The sequence below is a fragment of the Bufo bufo genome, chromosome 1 (assembly GCF_905171765.1).
Source record: "Bufo bufo chromosome 1, aBufBuf1.1, whole genome shotgun sequence".
Lineage (NCBI taxonomy): Eukaryota > Metazoa > Chordata > Amphibia > Anura > Bufonidae > Bufo > Bufo bufo.
Window position 1 is genome coordinate 505,530,555 of NC_053389.1, and position 18,470 is coordinate 505,549,024.

Genomic DNA, 18,470 nt, shown 5'->3' on the forward strand with positions numbered 1-18,470 from the left:
CACTGTGTGCAGCATCTCTTCAGTGTTTATCAGAGTACTGTGATGTCACTATGTGCAGCATCTCTTCAGTGTTTATCAGAGTACTGTGACGTCACTATGTGCAGCATCTCTTCACATTGTTTATAATCAGTGTACTGTGATGTCACTGTGTACCGCATCTCTTCAGTGTTTATCAGTGTACTGTGACGTCACTATGTGCCGCATCTCTTCAGTGTTTGTCAGTGTACTGTGATGTCACTGTGTGCAGCATCTCTTCACATTATTATCAGAGTACTGTGATGTCACTGTGTGCAGCATCTCTTCAGTGTTTATCAGAGTACTGTGACGTCACTGTGTGCAGCATCTCTTCAGTGTTTATCAGTGTACTGTGATGTCACTGTGTGCCGCATCTCTTCAGTGTTTATCAGTGTACTGTGACGTCACTATGTGCCGCATCTCTTCAGTGTTTATCAGTGTACTGTGACGTCACTATGTGCAGCATCTCTTCAGTGTTTGTCAGTGTACTGTGACGTCACTATGTGCAGCATCTCTTCAGTGTTTATCAGTGTACTGTGATGTCACTGTGTGCAGCATCTCTTCAGTGTTTATCAGTGTACTGTGACGTCACTGTGTGCAGCATCTCTTCAGTGTTTATCAGAGTACTGTGACGTCACTATGTACCGCATCTCTTCAGTGTTTGTCAGTGTACTGTGATGTCACTGTGTGCAGCATCTCTTCACATTATTATCAGAGTACTGTGATGTCACTGTGTGCAGCATCTCTTCAGTGTTTATCAGAGTACTGTGACGTCACTATGTGCAGCATCTCTTCAGTGTTTATCAGAGTACTGTGACGTCACTATGTGCAGCATCTCTTCACATTGTTTATAATCAGTGTACTGTGATGTCACTGTGTGCCGCATCTCTTCAGTGTTTGTCAGTGTACTGTGATGTCACTGTGTGCAGCATCTCTTCAGTGTTTATCAGAGTACTGTGACGTCACTATGTGCAGCATCTCTTCAGTGTTTATCAGAGTACTGTGACGTCACTATGTGCAGCATCTCTTCAGTGTTTATCAGAGTACTGTGACATCACTATGTGCAGCATCTCTTCACATTGTTTATAATCAGTGTACTGTGATGTCACTGTGTGCCGCATCTCTTCAGTGTTTGTCAGTGTACTGTGATGTCACTGTGTGCAGCATCTCTTTAGTGTTTATCAGAGTACTGTGACGTCACTATGTGCCGCATCTCTTCAGTGTTTATCACTGTACTGTGACGTCACTATGTGCAGCATCTCTTCAGTGTTTGCAGTGTACTGTGATGTCACTGTGTGCAGCATCTCTTCAGTGTTTATCACTGTACTGTGACGTCACTATGTGCAGCATCTCTTCAGTGTTTGTCAGTGTACTGTGATGTCACTGTGTGCAGCATCTCTTCAGTGTTTATCAGTGTACTGTGACGTCACTATGTGCCGCATCTCTTCAGTGTTTATCACTGTACTGTGACGTCACTATGTGCAGCATCTCTTCAGTGTTTGCAGTGTACTGTGATGTCACTGTGTGCAGCATCTCTTCAGTGTTTATCACTGTACTGTGACGTCACTATGTGCAGCATCTCTTCAGTGTTTATCAGAGTACTGTGACGTCACTATGTGCCACATCTCCTCAGTGTTTATCAGTGTACTGTGATGTCACTGTGTGCAGCATCTCTTCACATTGTTTATAATCAGTGTACTGTGATGTCACTGTGTGCCGCATCTCTTCAGTGTTTGTCAGTGTACTGTGATGTCACTGTGTGCAGCATCTCTTCAGTGTTTATCACTGTACTGTGACGTCACTATGTGCAGCATCTCTTCAGTGTTTATCAGAGTACTGTGACGTCACTATGTGCCGCATCTCTTCAGTGTTTATCAGTGTACTGTGATGTCACTGTGTGCAGCATCTCTTCACATTGTTTATAATCAGTGTACTGTGATGTCACTGTGTGCCGCATCTCTTCAGTGTTTGTCAGTGTACTGTGATGTCACTGTGTGCAGCATCTCTTTAGTGTTTATCAGAGTACTGTGACGTCACTATGTGCCGCATCTCTTCAGTGTTTATCACTGTACTGTGACGTCACTATGTGCAGCATCTCTTCAGTGTTTGCAGTGTACTGTGATGTCACTGTGTGCAGCATCTCTTCAGTGTTTATCACTGTACTGTGACGTCACTATGTGCCGCATCTCTTCAGTGTTTATCAGAGTACTGTGACATCACTATGTGCAGCATCTCTTCAGTGTTTATAATCAGTGTACTGTGATGTCACTGTGTGCCGCATCTCTTCAGTGTTTATCAGTGTACTGTGATGTCACTGTGTGCCGCATCTCTTCAGTGTTTATCAGTGTACTGTGATGTCACTGTGTGCAGCATCTCTTCAGTGTTTGTCAGTGTACTGTGATGTCACTGTGTGCCGCATCTCTTCAGTGTTTATCAGTGTACTGTGATGTCACTATGTGCAGCATCTCTTCAGTGTTTGTCAGTGTACTGTGATGTCACTGTGTGCCGCATCTCTTCAGTGTTTATCAGTGTACTGTGATGTCACTGTGTGCAGCATCTCCTCAGTGTTTATCAGTGTACTGTGACGTCACTATGTGCCGCATCTCTTCAGTGTTTATCAGTGTACTGTGATGTCACTGTGTGCAGCATCTCTTCAGTGTTTATAATCAGTGTACTGTGATGTCACTGTGTGCCGCATCTCTTCAGTGTTTATCAGTGTACTGTGACGTCACTGTGTGCAGCATCTCTTCAGTGTTTATCAGAGTACTGTGACGTCACTGTGTGCCGCATCTCTTCAGTGTTTATCAGTGTACTGTGATGTCACTGTGTGCCACATCTCTTCAGTGTTTATCAGTGTACTGTGATGTCACTGTGTGCCACATCTCTTCAGTGTTTATCAGAGTACTGTGATGTCACTGTGTGCAGCATCTCTTCAGTGTTTATCAGTGTACTGTGACGTCACTATGTGCAGCATCTCTTCAGTGTTTATCAGAGTACTGTGATGTCACTGTGTGCAGCATCTCTTCAGTGTTTATCAGTGTACTGTGACGTCACTATGTGCCGCATCTCTTCAGTGTTTGTCAGTGTACTGTGACGTCACTGTGTGCCGCATCTCTTCACATTGTTTATAATCAGTGTACTGTGACGTCACTATGTGCCGCATCTCTTCAGTGTTTGTCAGTGTACTGTGACGTCACTATGTGCAGCATCTCTTCAGTGTTTATCAGTGTACTGTGACGTCACTATGTGCCGCATCTCTTCAGTGTTTGTCAGTGTACTGTGACTTCACTATGTGCAGCATCTCTTCAGTGTTTATCAGTGTACTGTGATGTCACTGTGTGCCGCATCTCTTCAGTGTTTGTCAGTGTACTGTGATGTCACTGTGTGCCGCATCTCTTCAGTGTTTATCAGTGTACTGTGATGTCACTGTGTGCCGCATCTCTTCAGTGTTTATCAGTGTACTGTGACGTCACTGTGTGCCGCATCTCTTCAGTGTTTATCAGAGTACTGTGACGTCACTATGTGCCGCATCTCTTCACATTGTTTATAATCAGTGTACTGTGACATCACTATGTGCCGCATCTCTTCAGTGTTTGTCAGTGTACTGTGACGTCACTATGTGCAGCATCTCTTCAGTGTTTATCAGTGTACTGTGATGTCACTGTGTGCAGCATCTCTTCAGTGTTTATCAGAGTACTGTGATGTCACTATGTGCAGCATCTCTTCAGTGTTTATCAGAGTACTGTGATGTCACTGTGTGCAGCATCTCTTCACATTGTTTATAATCAGTGTACTGTGATGTCACTGTGTACCGCATCTCTTCAGTGTTTATCAGTGTACTGTGACGTCACTATGTGCCGCATCTCTTCAGTGTTTATCAGTGTACTGTGATGTCACTGTGTGCAGCATCTCTTCACATTATTATCAGAGTACTGTGATGTCACTGTGTGCAGCATCTCTTCAGTGTTTATCAGAGTACTGTGACGTCACTATGTGCAGCATCTCTTCACATTGTTTATAATCAGTGTACTGTGATGTCACTGTGTACCGCATCTCTTCAGTGTTTATCAGTGTACTGTGACGTCACAATGTGCCGCATCTCTTCAGTGTTTATCAGTGTACTGTGATGTCACTGTGTGCAGCATCTCTTCACATTATTATCAGAGTACTGTGATGTCACTGTGTGCAGCATCTCTTCAGTGTTTATCAGAGTACTGTGACGTCACTGTGTGCAGCATCTCTTCAGTGTTTATCAGTGTACTGTGATGTCACTGTGTGCCGCATCTCTTCAGTGTTTATCAGTGTACTGTGACGTCACTATGTGCCGCATCTCTTCAGTGTTTGTCAGTGTACTGTGACGTCACTATGTGCAGCATCTCTTCAGTGTTTGTCAGTGTACTGTGACGTCACTATGTGCAGCATCTCTTCAGTGTTTGTCAGTGTACTGTGATGTCACTGTGTGCAGCATCTCTTCAGTGTTTATCAGAGTACTGTGACGTCACTGTGTGCAGCATCTCTTCAGTGTTTATCAGTGTACTGTGATGTCACTGTGTGCCGCATCTCTTCAGTGTTTATCAGTGTACTGTGACGTCACTATGTGCCGCATCTCTTCAGTGTTTGTCAGTGTACTGTGACGTCACTATGTGCAGCATCTCTTCAGTGTTTGTCAGTGTACTGTGACGTCACTATGTGCAGCATCTCTTCAGTGTTTATCAGTGTACTGTGATGTCACTGTGTGCAGCATCTCTTCAGTGTTTATCAGTGTACTGTGACATCACTGTGTGCAGCATCTCTTCAGTGTTTATCAGAGTACTGTGATGTCACTATGTGCAGCATCTCTTCAGTGTTTATCAGAGTACTGTGACGTCACTATGTGCAGCATCTCTTCACATTGTTTATAATCAGTGTACTGTGATGTCACTGTGTGCAGCATCTCTTCAGTGTTTGTCAGTGTACTGTGATGTCACTGTGTGCAGCATCTCTTTAGTGTTTATCAGAGTACTGTGACGTCACTATGTGCAGCATCTCTTCACATTGTTTATAATCAGTGTACTGTGATGTCACTGTGTACCGCATCTCTTCAGTGTTTATCAGTGTACTGTGACGTCACTATGTGCCGCATCTCTTCAGTGTTTGTCAGTGTACTGTGATGTCACTGTGTGCAGCATCTCTTCACATTATTATCAGAGTACTGTGATGTCACTGTGTGCAGCATCTCTTCAGTGTTTATCAGAGTACTGTGACGTCACTGTGTGCAGCATCTCTTCAGTGTTTATCAGTGTACTGTGATGTCACTGTGTGCCGCATCTCTTCAGTGTTTATCAGTGTACTGTGACGTCACTATGTGCCGCATCTCTTCAGTGTTTGTCAGTGTACTGTGACGTCACTATGTGCAGCATCTCTTCAGTGTTTATCAGTGTACTGTGATGTCACTGTGTGCAGCATCTCTTCAGTGTTTATCAGTGTACTGTGACGTCACTGTGTGCAGCATCTCTTCAGTGTTTATCAGAGTACTGTGACGTCACTATGTACCGCATCTCTTCAGTGTTTGTCAGTGTACTGTGATGTCACTGTGTGCAGCATCTCTTCACATTATTATCAGAGTACTGTGATGTCACTGTGTGCAGCATCTCTTCAGTGTTTATCAGAGTACTGTGACGTCACTATGTGCAGCATCTCTTCAGTGTTTATCAGAGTACTGTGACGTCACTGTGTGCAGTATCTCTTCACATTGTTTATAATCAGTGTACTGTGATGTCACTATGTGCAGCATCTCTTCAGTGTTTATCAGAGTACTGTGACGTCACTATGTGCAGCATCTCTTCAGTGTTTATCAGAGTACTGTGACGTCACTATGTGCAGCATCTCTTCACATTGTTTATAATCAGTGTACTGTGATGTCACTGTGTGCCGCATCTCTTCAGTGTTTGTCAGTGTACTGTGATGTCACTGTGTGCAGCATCTCTTCAGTGTTTATCAGAGTACTGTGACGTCACTATGTGCAGCATCTCTTCAGTGTTTATCAGAGTACTGTGACGTCACTATGTGCAGCATCTCTTCAGTGTTTATCAGAGTACTGTGACATCACTATGTGCAGCATCTCTTCACATTGTTTATAATCAGTGTACTGTGATGTCACTGTGTACCGCATCTCTTCAGTGTTTATCAGTGTACTGTGATGTCACTGTGTGCAGCATCTCTTCAGTGTTTGTCAGTGTACTGTGATGTCACTGTGTGCAGCATCTCTTTAGTGTTTATCAGAGTACTGTGACGTCACTATGTGCCGCATCTCTTCAGTGTTTATCACTGTACTGTGACGTCACTATGTGCAGCATCTCTTCAGTGTTTGCAGTGTACTGTGATGTCACTGTGTGCAGCATCTCTTCAGTGTTTATCACTGTACTGTGACGTCACTATGTGCAGCATCTCTTCAGTGTTTATCAGAGTACTGTGACGTCACTATGTGCCGCATCTCTTCAGTGTTTATCAGTGTACTGTGATGTCACTGTGTGCAGCATCTCTTCACATTGTTTATAATCAGTGTACTGTGATGTCACTGTGTGCCGCATCTCTTCAGTGTTTGTCAGTGTACTGTGATGTCACTGTGTGCAGCATCTCTTTAGTGTTTATCAGAGTACTGTGACGTCACTATGTGCCGCATCTCTTCAGTGTTTATCACTGTACTGTGACGTCACTATGTGCAGCATCTCTTCAGTGTTTGCAGTGTACTGTGATGTCACTGTGTGCAGCATCTCTTCAGTGTTTATCACTGTACTGTGACGTCACTATGTGCCGCATCTCTTCAGTGTTTATCAGAGTACTGTGACATCACTATGTGCCGCATCTCTTCAGTGTTTGTCAGTGTACTGTGATGTCACTATGTGCCGCATCTCTTCAGTGTTTATCAGAGTACTGTGACGTCACTATGTGCCGCATCTCTTCAGTGTTTATCAGTGTACTGTGATGTCACTGTGTGCAGCATCTCTTCAGTGTTTATCAGAGTACTGTGACGTCACTATGTGCAGCATCTCTTCAGTGTTTATCAGAGTACTGTGACGTCACTATGTGCAGCATCTCTTCAGTGTTTATCAGTGTACTGTGATGTCACTGTGTGCAGCATCTCTTCACATTGTTTATTATCAGTGTACTGTGATGTCACTGTGTGCCGCATCTCTTCAGTGTTTATCAGAGTACTGTGATGTCACTGTGTGCAGCATCTCTTCAGTGTTTATCAGAGTACTGTGACGTCACTATGTGCAGCATCTCTTCAGTGTTTATCAGAGTACTGTGACATCACTATGTGCAGCATCTCTTCAGTGTTTATCAGTGTACTGTGATGTCACTGTGTGCAGCATCTCTTCAGTGTTTATCAGAGTACTGTGACGTCACTATGTGCAGCATCTCTTCAGTGTTTATCAGTGTACTGTGACGTCACTATGTGCAGCATCTCTTCACATTGTTTATAATCAGTGTACTGTGACATCACTATGTGCCGCATCTCTTCAGTGTTTATCAGTGTACTGTGACGTCACTATGTGCAGCATCTCTTCACATTGTTTATAATCAGTGTACTGTGACATCACTATGTGCCGCATCTCTTCAGTGTTTATCAGTGTACTGTGATGTCACTGTGTGCAGCATCTCTTCACATTGTTTATTATCAGTGTACTGTGATGTCACTGTGTGCCGCATCTCTTCAGTGTTTATCAGTGTACTGTGATGTCACTGTGTGCAGCATCTCTTCAGTGTTTATCAGAGTACTGTGATGTCACTGTGTGCAGCATCTCTTCACATTATTTATAATCAGTGTACTGTGATGTCACTGTGTGCCGCATCTCTTCAGTGTTTATCAGTGTACTGTGATGTCACTGTGTGCCGCATCTCTTCAGTGTTTATCAGTGTACTGTGATGTCACTGTGTGCAGCATCTCTTCAGTGTTTATCAGAGTACTGTGATGTCACTGTGTGCAGCATCTCTTCACATTGTTTATTATCAGTGTACTGTGATGTCACTGTGTGCCGCATCTCTTCAGTGTTTATCAGAGTACTGTGATGTCACTGTGTGCAGCATCTCTTCAGTGTTTATCAGTGTACTGTGATGTCACTGTGTGCAGCATCTCTTCAGTGTTTGTCAGTGTACTGTGATGTCACTGTGTGCAGCATCTCTTCAGTGTTTATCAGAGTACTGTGACATCACTATGTGCAGCATCTCTTCAGTGTTTATCAGTGTACTGTGATGTCACTGTGTGCAGCATCTCTTCAGTGTTTATCAGAGTACTGTGACGTCACTATGTGCAGCATCTCTTCAGTGTTTATCAGAGTACTGTGACATCACTATGTGCAGCATCTCTTCAGTGTTTATCAGAGTACTGTGACGTCACTATGTGCAGCATCTCTTCAGTGTTTATCAGAGTACTGTGACGTCACTATGTGCAGCATCTCTTCAGTGTTTATCAGTGTACTGTGATGTCACTGTGTGCAGCATCTCTTCAGTGTTTATCAGAGTACTGTGACATCACTATGTGCAGCATCTCTTCAGTGTTTATCAGTGTACTGTGATGTCACTATGTGCAGCATCTCTTCAGTGTTTATCAGTGTACTGTGACGTCACTATGTGCAGCATCTCTTCAGTGTTTATCAGAGTACTGTGATGTCACTGTGTGCAGCATCTCTTCAGTGTTTATCAGAGTACTGTGACGTCACTATGTGCAGCATCTCTTCAGTGTTTATCAGAGTACTGTGACATCACTATGTGCAGCATCTCTTCAGTGTTTATCAGTGTACTGTGATGTCACTGTGTGCAGCATCTCTTCAGTGTTTATCAGTGTACTGTGACGTCACTGTGTGCAGCATCTCTTCAGTGTTTATCAGTGTACTGTGATGTCACTGTGTGCAGCATCTCTTCAGTGTTTATCAGAGTACTGTGACATCACTGTGTGCAGCATCTCTTCAGTGTTTATCAGTGTACTGTGACATCACTATGTGCAGCATCTCTTCACATTGTTTATAATCAGTGTACTGTGACATCACTATGTGCCGCATCTCTTCAGTGTTTGTCAGTGTACTGTGACGTCACTATGTGCAGCATCTCTTCAGTGTTTATCAGTGTACTGTGATGTCACTGTGTGCAGCATCTCTTCAGTGTTTATCAGAGTACTGTGATGTCACTATGTGCAGCATCTCTTCAGTGTTTATCAGAGTACTGTGATGTCACTGTGTGCAGCATCTCTTCACATTGTTTATAATCAGTGTACTGTGATGTCACTGTGTACCGCATCTCTTCAGTGTTTATCAGTGTACTGTGATGTCACTGTGTGCAGCATCTCTTCAGTGTTTATCAGAGTACTGTGACATCACTATGTGCAGCATCTCTTCAGTGTTTATCAGTGTACTGTGATGTCACTGTGTGCAGCATCTCTTCAGTGTTTATCAGAGTACTGTGACATCACTATGTGCAGCATCTCTTCAGTGTTTATCAGTGTACTGTGACGTCACTATGTGCAGCATCTCTTCAGTGTTTATCAGAGTACTGTGACGTCACTATGTGCAGCATCTCTTCAGTGTTTATCAGTGTACTGTGATGTCACTGTGTGCAGCATCTCTTCAGTGTTTATCAGAGTACTGTGACATCACTATGTGCAGCATCTCTTCAGTGTTTATCAGTGTACTGTGATGTCACTGTGTGCAGCATCTCTTCAGTGTTTATCAGTGTACTGTGATGTCACTGTGTGCAGCATCTCTTCAGTGTTTATCAGTGTACTGTGACGTCACTATGTGCAGCATCTCTTCAGTGTTTATCAGAGTACTGTGATGTCACTGTGTGCAGCATCTCTTCAGTGTTTATCAGAGTACTGTGACGTCACTATGTGCAGCATCTCTTCAGTGTTTATCAGAGTACTGTGACGTCACTATGTGCAGCATCTCTTCAGTGTTTATCAGAGTACTGTGACGTCACTATGTGCAGCATCTCTTCAGTGTTTATCAGAGTACTGTGACGTCACTATGTGCAGCATCTCTTCAGTGTTTATCAGAGTACTGTGATGTCACTGTGTGCAGCATCTCTTCAGTGTTTATCAGTGTACTGTGACGTCACTGTGTGCAGCATCTCTTCAGTGTTTATCAGTGTACTGTGATGTCACTGTGTGCAGCATCTCTTCAGTGTTTATCAGAGTACTGTGACATCACTATGTGCAGCATCTCTTCAGTGTTTATCAGTGTACTGTTAAATAAATATGTACTCTGCACACCTTGGATCCAGTGTGGGTGCCTGTGAGAGTGGTTTGAACAGTATAAAGTTAATCCACGGCACTCCAATAGATTTTTGTGCAAAATAAATTTTCTACCTCTATACCCTGCCACCAGACCCGGCTGAAGAAGGTCATAATTGACCGAAATGTCCGGGAATTATGTCTCATGTGGCTATATACTTATGATGTACAAATGATCTACTCTGGATGTATACAAATGATAATCTGCATAAAGGAATAAAATGTGAAAATTTATTTTGCACAAAAAATCTTTAGAGTGCCGTGGTTTATCAGTGTACTGTGATATCACTGTGTGCCGCATCTCTTCATCGTTTTTTCAGTGTACTGTGACGTCACTGTATGTATAATCCCTGCGCTGTGACGTCACTGTGTGTAAAATCCCTGCGCTGCAGCTGACAGAACTGAGATCCCTTCCCCAGGATGTTTGGTCCGGGCTCATCATTCATCTCATAGTTCTTCTCTTGTAAACTTATTTTGTGACTAGATAAAACTGAAGCAGCACTGGGTTTGAAGAGAAATGTCTCTCGTTGCCGCCTGTATCTGGCGTCACTGCGGGATCACTGCCCTTCTGCTGTCCCGGATTATTTGTCCTGTCCGGGGGATAATGGAGTCGCTGTTGTCGACGTCTCCGGGACCGTCCTTGTGCTCCCTCCGCTGTGGAGTCCAGACCGAGATTTGGTTCCAGCTCTTGCCGGATCTACATCCCGTGCTGTGATGGGGAGGGGATGGGGCTGCGGTCCTGTTTGTCGGAGGGATCTCGGAGTCCTGTGAGTGCGTTATACCTCATGCACACGTCCGTGGAACACGGACCGTGTGATACCGGCCTGGATTTCTTCTGAGTGTAATGATCTATACCAGTGTATCAATGTACTGCGGCGGCAGCAGGAAGCGCACGGCGTCATAGCAACCAATGACGCAGTGCGCTTCTGCATTCAGAAGAAATCCAGGCCGGTATCACACGGTCCTTGTTCTACTGACGTGTGCATGAGGCTTTACGGTGATGAGACGGCTCCTCTCCGGGAAACGCTGGAAAAGTCTTCGTACAGGAAAATGGAAACCCTGCCGTAGTCATCTGCGCTGCTCCCGGGACATGAGGCGTGCGGTGGAGAGCGCCTAGCGGGTAGGTGAGCGCTGCCATGTACATGTCGTGTGTCACTCCGCGGCCAGCTGACACTAACAGCCAGCGGGGAGAGGGAGTGATGTGACTCGGCTTAACCCGTCATGTGCACCGCCTGTCACATTGTTAGCCTCGTGGTCTTACAGAGGACCTTTCATCTGGCAAAAAATTGTGAACTAAATATCATGATCTGTACAGCGGTGCCCTGGGATCTCACTGCACTTACTATTATCCCTGGGCGCCGCTTCGTTCTCCTGCTATGCCTTCCGGTATGTTCGGTCACTTGGTTATAGTAGGAGGAGACTGCCCTTGTTCTCCTGGGCGTCTCCTTCTCCTAGGCTGTAGCGCTGGCCAATCGCAGCGCAGAGCTCAAAGCCTGGGAGAAAAAAAAATAGCAGAAGAACGGAGCGGCGCCCAGGGATAATAGTAAGTGCAGTGAGATCCCCGGGCGCCGCTCTACAGATCATGACACTTAGTTCAGAATTTTTTGTCAGATGAAAGGTCCTCTTTAACACTCCAGTGGCTGCGCCCGGCTGCTGGTGTGCTGGGCCTATTTTCAAGCAGGGGCAAATACCCAGGCGCCAGGACAAAATTCCTGATCGCCATGGCGACCTGGAGCCTGGGATTTGTCGAGCCCTGCATTAGGCGTTCACCGTATAACAATTTACTGTTGGCCAGTTAGATTACAGGCCCCAAAAATTATGCATTCACCGTACATAAAAGATCAAGCGATTATGTGGCTGGAGGTATATTAGACGGTCATTGGATAACAATTTTACTTAAGGCCAGTGCAGTACAGGCCCCAAACATTAGGCATTCACTGTACAGAAAAGAACAAGTGATTATGTGGCTGGAGGTATATTAGACGGTCATTGGATATCAATTTTACTGCAGGCCAGTGGAGTACAGTCCCCAAAAATTATTCAATGTACAGAAAAGAACACGTGATTACGTGGCTGGAGGTGTATTAGACGGTCATTGGACATTAATTTTACTGCAGGCCAGTACAAATACATGTCAAATACATATGTTTAAAAGAACTAAAAATATAAAATTTGATTAAAAACATGGCTAACAAAATCCCTCCTCTTGAATAAACCCCAAATGATAATAGGTTGCATTAGATAACACGTGGCCGTCACAGGTGTTGAATTCCTCCGAAGCCGCAACAATTAGGCATTCACCGTACAGAAAAGATCAAGTGATTATGTGGCTGGAGGTATATTAGACGGTCACTGGATATCAATTTTACTGCAGGCCAGTGGACTACAGGCCCCAAAAATTATTCATTCACCGTACAGAAAAAGAACAATTGATACTGTGGCTGGAGATACATTAGGCATTCACCGTATAATAATTTTACTGTTGGCCAGTTAGATTACAGGCCCCAAAAATTATGCATTTACTGTACATAAAATATCAAGTGATTATGTGGCAGGAGGTATATTAGACAGTCAATGAATATCAATTTTACTGCAGGCCAGTACAAATACATGTCAAATACATATGTTTAAAAGAACAAAAAATATAAAATTGGATTAAAAACATGGCTAACGAAATAAACCCCAAATGATAATAGTTGAAATTCGATAACACATGGTCGTCACAGGTGTTGAATTCCTCTGAGGTCCCAAACATAAGGCATTCACCAGACAGAAAAAGGCCTTTTATCTCGCTGTATTTACATAAGACAGGGACCATTATTTGTTCTGGGTTGTGGCAGATATGTGTGGGCTGGCATGAGGAAATTTTATTAAATGTGGTCGTCACAGGTGTTGAATTCCTCCGAGATCCATGCCTCATTCATTTCTATAAATGTGAGGTAGTCCACACTGTCGTGAGCTAGGCGAGTGCGCTTATCGGTCATGATCCCCCCTGCTGCGCTGAACGTCCTTTCGGACAGGACACTCGATGAGGGGCAAGCCAAGATTTCCATGGCAAATTATGCCAGCTTTAGACACAGGTCAAGCCTGCACACCCAGTAGTCAAGGGGTTCCTCGCTTCTCAAAGCGTCCACATTGGCCGTTAACCCGATGTAGTTGGACACCTGTCTGTCTAGGTGTTCCCCAAGGCTGGATACGGAGGGCGGCTGTCGATGGGTTGGCTGCAAGAATGATCTCATATCCAAAGTGACCAACACATCTTCAAACCGCCCTCTTCTTGCATGCGCTGTAGGATTGGTACTCGCAACTGTTTCTCTGTGGGTAGAAATTCTCTCCGCCAGCGCCCGCAACAGCAGAATGCAGCATCTCTTGAAGCAAGGCCTGGAAATGCTGCATTCTGACAGCCCTCTTTGATGCTGATAACATGTCCGCCATTTTGTGTTTGTACCGTCGGTCTAAGTACGTTGCCACCCAGTACTGGTTCTTGCCCTTTATGCTTTTTATACGGGGGTCCCTCTTCAAACACTGGAGCATGAATGCCCCCATTTGCACTAAATTGGAAGCAGTAGAGCGGCCTGGCTCCTGCTCATCGCCCAGGAGAATGAATGTCGTCCTCGTTCTCCCCCCCATCCACAGACAACACCAGGGATCCCAGAAAAGATTAAAGCCTGCTCTTCTTGCTCCTCCTCCGCCCCGACACCATCCTCCTCTGACTTCTCTTCAGACTACTGCTGACTTGTATCAGATGGAGTAGCACCCCTGGGAATTCATTCAGCATTGAGACTTCCTCATCTTCCTGCTCCTTGACGGCTTGATCAATGACAACGCAATGCACGCTCCAGAAAGAAGGTGTAAGGTACGATGTCACTGATGGCGCCCTGGCTGCGACTGACCAGTTTGGTGATCTCATCAAATGGCCGCAGAAGTCTGCAGCGTTGCGCATGAGCAGCCACTGGCGCGGTGAAAAAAAAACAAAGCTCCCCAGAACCTGTCCTGCCGCAGAGTTCGTACAGGTAGTGGTTAACGTTTCTGCTGGAGCAGCCTATCAAGCATATACAAGGTGGAGTTCCAGCGCGTCGGGCAGTCACAAATCAGACATCTGACAGGAAAGTGGTGTCGCCGCTGAACGTCAGCAAGGCAAGCCATGGCCGTGTAAGGCTGAGTTCACACGAGCGTGTCCGGATGCGTTGCGGCAAACCCACGCGAGTAGGTACCCAATTGCAGTCAGTTTTGACTGCGATTGCGTTCCGTTGTTCAGTTTTTATCGCGCGGGTGCAATGCCTTTTGCACGCGCGTGATAAAAAACTGACTGTGGTACCTAGACCCGAACTTCTTCACTGAAGTTCAGGTTTGGGTTCGGTGTTGTGTAGATGTTATTATTTTCCCTTATAACATGGTTATAAGGGAAAATAATAGCATTCTTTAATACAGAATGCTTATTAGGTGGTCAATTGAGGGTTAAAAAATAATTAACTCACCTTCTCCTCTTGATCGCGAAGCTGACGGTCTCTTCTTACTTCTTTAATCATGAGCTGCCAGCTAAAGGACCTGTGGTGACGTCAGATCACATGGTCCAGTCACATGGTCCATCACCACAGGTCCTTTAGCCAGCAGCTCATGATTAAAGAAGTAAGAAGAGACCGGCAGCTACGCAATCAAGGAGGAGAAGGTGAGTTAATTATTTTTTAACCCTCAATTGACCACCTACTAAGCATTCGGTATTAAAGAATGCTATTATTTTCCCTTATATCCATGTTATAAGGGAAAATAATAAAGTGAATAGACTGTCATCTTAGCATCCATGCGTGAAAATCGCACCGCATCCGCACTTGATTGCGGATGCTTGCGATTTTCACTCAGCCCGATTCACTTCTATGGGGCCTGCGTTGCGTGATAAATGCACAATATAGAGCATGCTGCGATTTTCACGCAACGCACAAGCGATGCGTGAAAATCACAGCTCATGTGCACAGCCCCATAGAAATGAATAGGTCCGGATTCAGTGCGGGTGCAATGTGTTCACCTCCCGCATTGCACCCGCGTGGAAATCTCGCCCGTGTGAACTCAGCCTAAGATCTTCTAAAATGGCCAGGTATTTTCCTGGCCTGCCGCAAGACGTCCTGGACCCCGGGGTATTTGGCAACGAATTGCTGCACGACTAAGTTCAGGATGTGTGCCGTGCACGGCACATGTGTCATTTTGCCCTGTTTCAGCGAGTTCAGCAGATTGGCACCGTTGTCGCACACCACTTTAACAACTGTCAAATTGAGCGGGGTTAGCCACTGATCGGCCTGTGACAGCCGGCAGAGCTGAAAGAAGTGCAGGACCGTTGTGGCTCATGGCTTCCAAGCACAACAGCCGCAGGACAGCATGGCAACGTCTCAACTGGCACGTCGAATAGGTTGTGGGGAGCCGAGGAGGAGAAATAGAGGCAGGCCTGCATGCAATCTGTGGCGGTAACACCAAATCCACACGGGTGCCACGGGTTACATGCTTGACGGCCGTCAGTAGGTTCACCCAGTGGGCAGTAAGAGTTATGTACCTTCCCTGCCCATGTTTGCTAGACCACGTGTCTGTGGTCAGATGTATCTTGGCACCAACACTGTGTGCCAGAGATACATTCACTTGCCACTGAACATGGCCATATAGCTCTGGGATGCCCTTCTGGGAGAAATATTTCCCTCCGGGGACCTTTCATTGCGGTGTGACAATGGCCACAAATTTTCTAAAGGCCTCCCAGTCCACCAGTTTATGTGGCAGTAGTTGGCGGACTAGCAATTCCTGCCTTTTGCCAGATGAACGCGACGACGCATGGTGGAGTGGAGGACAAATGGGAGGAGAGGGGAGAAAAGGCCGGACGTGGAGTGCCGGGAGTGTGGCTTTGTGGGTTCTGACTGTGTTGCTCCCACGGGGCTCAGCGATAGGCCAGGTGCCTTCTTAAGGCGGTCACCCCTAGGTGTTGGGCTTACTGCGACTTATGCGTTGACAGCACAGGCCACAGATGGCAACACTATTGTCAGCAGCTGACACGTTAAAAAAAGCCCACATTGCGTAACCATGTGCCAGTGTCTTGGGAGTGCCAGATGTGACCGTGCGTGGCTCGCTCCAAATACATTTGCAGTCTGCTTTTTGCCTCCTGTGCACTGCGAGTTCTGCCTGCTTCTCTGTCTCTCCCTCCTCTTCCTCTCTTGTGGGCACCCACATGACGTCCATCGACACGTCATCATCGTCACCTTCCCCAACACTGACATTAGAAATCTCGGAGTAGACAGCAACAGTGGGGACCTCCCTCCTTGGGCTGATCAGACCGCTGGGTGGCGGCCATTGCTACCTCCTCTTTCTCATCCGATGCCAAGAATGGCTGCGCATAAGTAAGGTCTGGAAATTGATGGGAAAATAATTCCTCTGACTCAAGGGGCTATGGTGGTGGTGTCTTTGGGGGTGCACACAGCAGAGAGTGAGGAGGGTGCTGATACAGAGGATAAGGGTGCAGAAGTGGAAGGCTGAGTAAGCCACTTAACCAACTCTGGTGCGTCTTTTGACGTAACCGTAAGCACCTGCTCCAACTTGTCACTTAGGATCCGGCCTGGTGCACATGCCCGACCCCTACCACCCCTGCGGAATGGTCTGCCTCTTCCTCTCCCTGTCAATTTCAAAATGACCATGTGACAAAGTCCCTATAGAACAGCAGAATTAGCTGGAAGCAGGTATTTAGAACCCCTTAATCAGTTTATTTTGGGGCAACAACAGGTATATCACATCAGTTGCAATTATTTGTTCCAATAGCGTTTGTACCTCTGTATAGCTGCGGTATCTCAGCAGAGCCGCACACAATTGCTGCACATGCACTATATATAAAGTATATTATTGGTATATCACACTCCTTCCTCAACCAGTTTTTTTGGAGGGCAACTGGTATATCACACCAGTTGAAATTAGTTGTTCCAGTAGCGTTTGTCCCTCTATGTAGCTGCGGTATCTCAGCAGAACCGTACACAAATGCTGCACAATACAAATGCACTATAATATACTGTCTATGTTAGAAAGTATACTATAAATCTATCACACCCCTAAGGATAGCACACCTATACCAGTCCTTAAAAGGAATTTTGTGACCCTATTAGCTAGCGTTTGGTGTCTCTAACAGTCTGTCCCTGCTCCACACAGCAACATCTCCCTACACTGGCAAAAGACTGAATGTAAAATGGCGGCCAGACCAGGTTTGTTTATAGGGTAGGGGGTATGTCCATGTGCTGAAACCTCTCAATTGACTGCCCTGTCCCACCTGATGGATGTGTCATGGGTCAAAGTTCGGCACAATGCAAAAGAATATGGCGCCGGCGGACATCGCTGCATGTTCGCCGAATCGCAAACGAGCAAAGTTCGCTGTGAAACGACCGTCGGGGGAACCGCAAGGTCATCTCTACTCCTGACAATCCCAACCACAGTGCTTTATCACCTTAGCAGCCATAATGCCCCTTGACAATGCCATCCACAGTGCCCCCTGACTATGCCAGCCTCAATGTCTCATCACATTGCCAGCCACAGTGCCTCATCACATTAGCATTCATAATGCTCCCTGACTATGCCAGTCTCAATGCCCTTCGCTATGCCAACCAGTGCTTCAAAGGTCCTGGCAGGACAGACACTGCACACATTTACTCTGCTGTGTGTATGAATGTGTTATGTGCACACTAAACAGTCGCACTTTACAGAAATATGTGACGGTTCAGTGAGAGGACGATGTACACAGAGCACAGTCCATGCTGTGTCCTCACAACTGCACTGCCAGGACCTGTCCGTAACGGAGCGCAGAATGTCCTGCTTCTAATGCCGGCATCTGTACTATTAGACCCACCAGAAGATGGCAGCACAAGATCGAGGAGAAAAAGTGTATCTAATAGTCTGAAATACTGTAAATATGGTCTGTGAAATACTGATATATTAAAACTGGTTGTGTCAGGCGAGGTTTACATCTTTGGTGAACATTCCCAGCAGAGAACAGCCTACCCAAGTTCACCAGATCATCGCCAGATCCCTATAATGTTATTCTGTGGTGGTCATTTTTCACCCCCTATAGAGAGAGGTATGTTAATACATCACAGCTACAACATACTGTGATGTAAAAAAATAAATTATATATATATATTCGAATAATCGTATTATACTATTGGGGATTGCCGTTGCC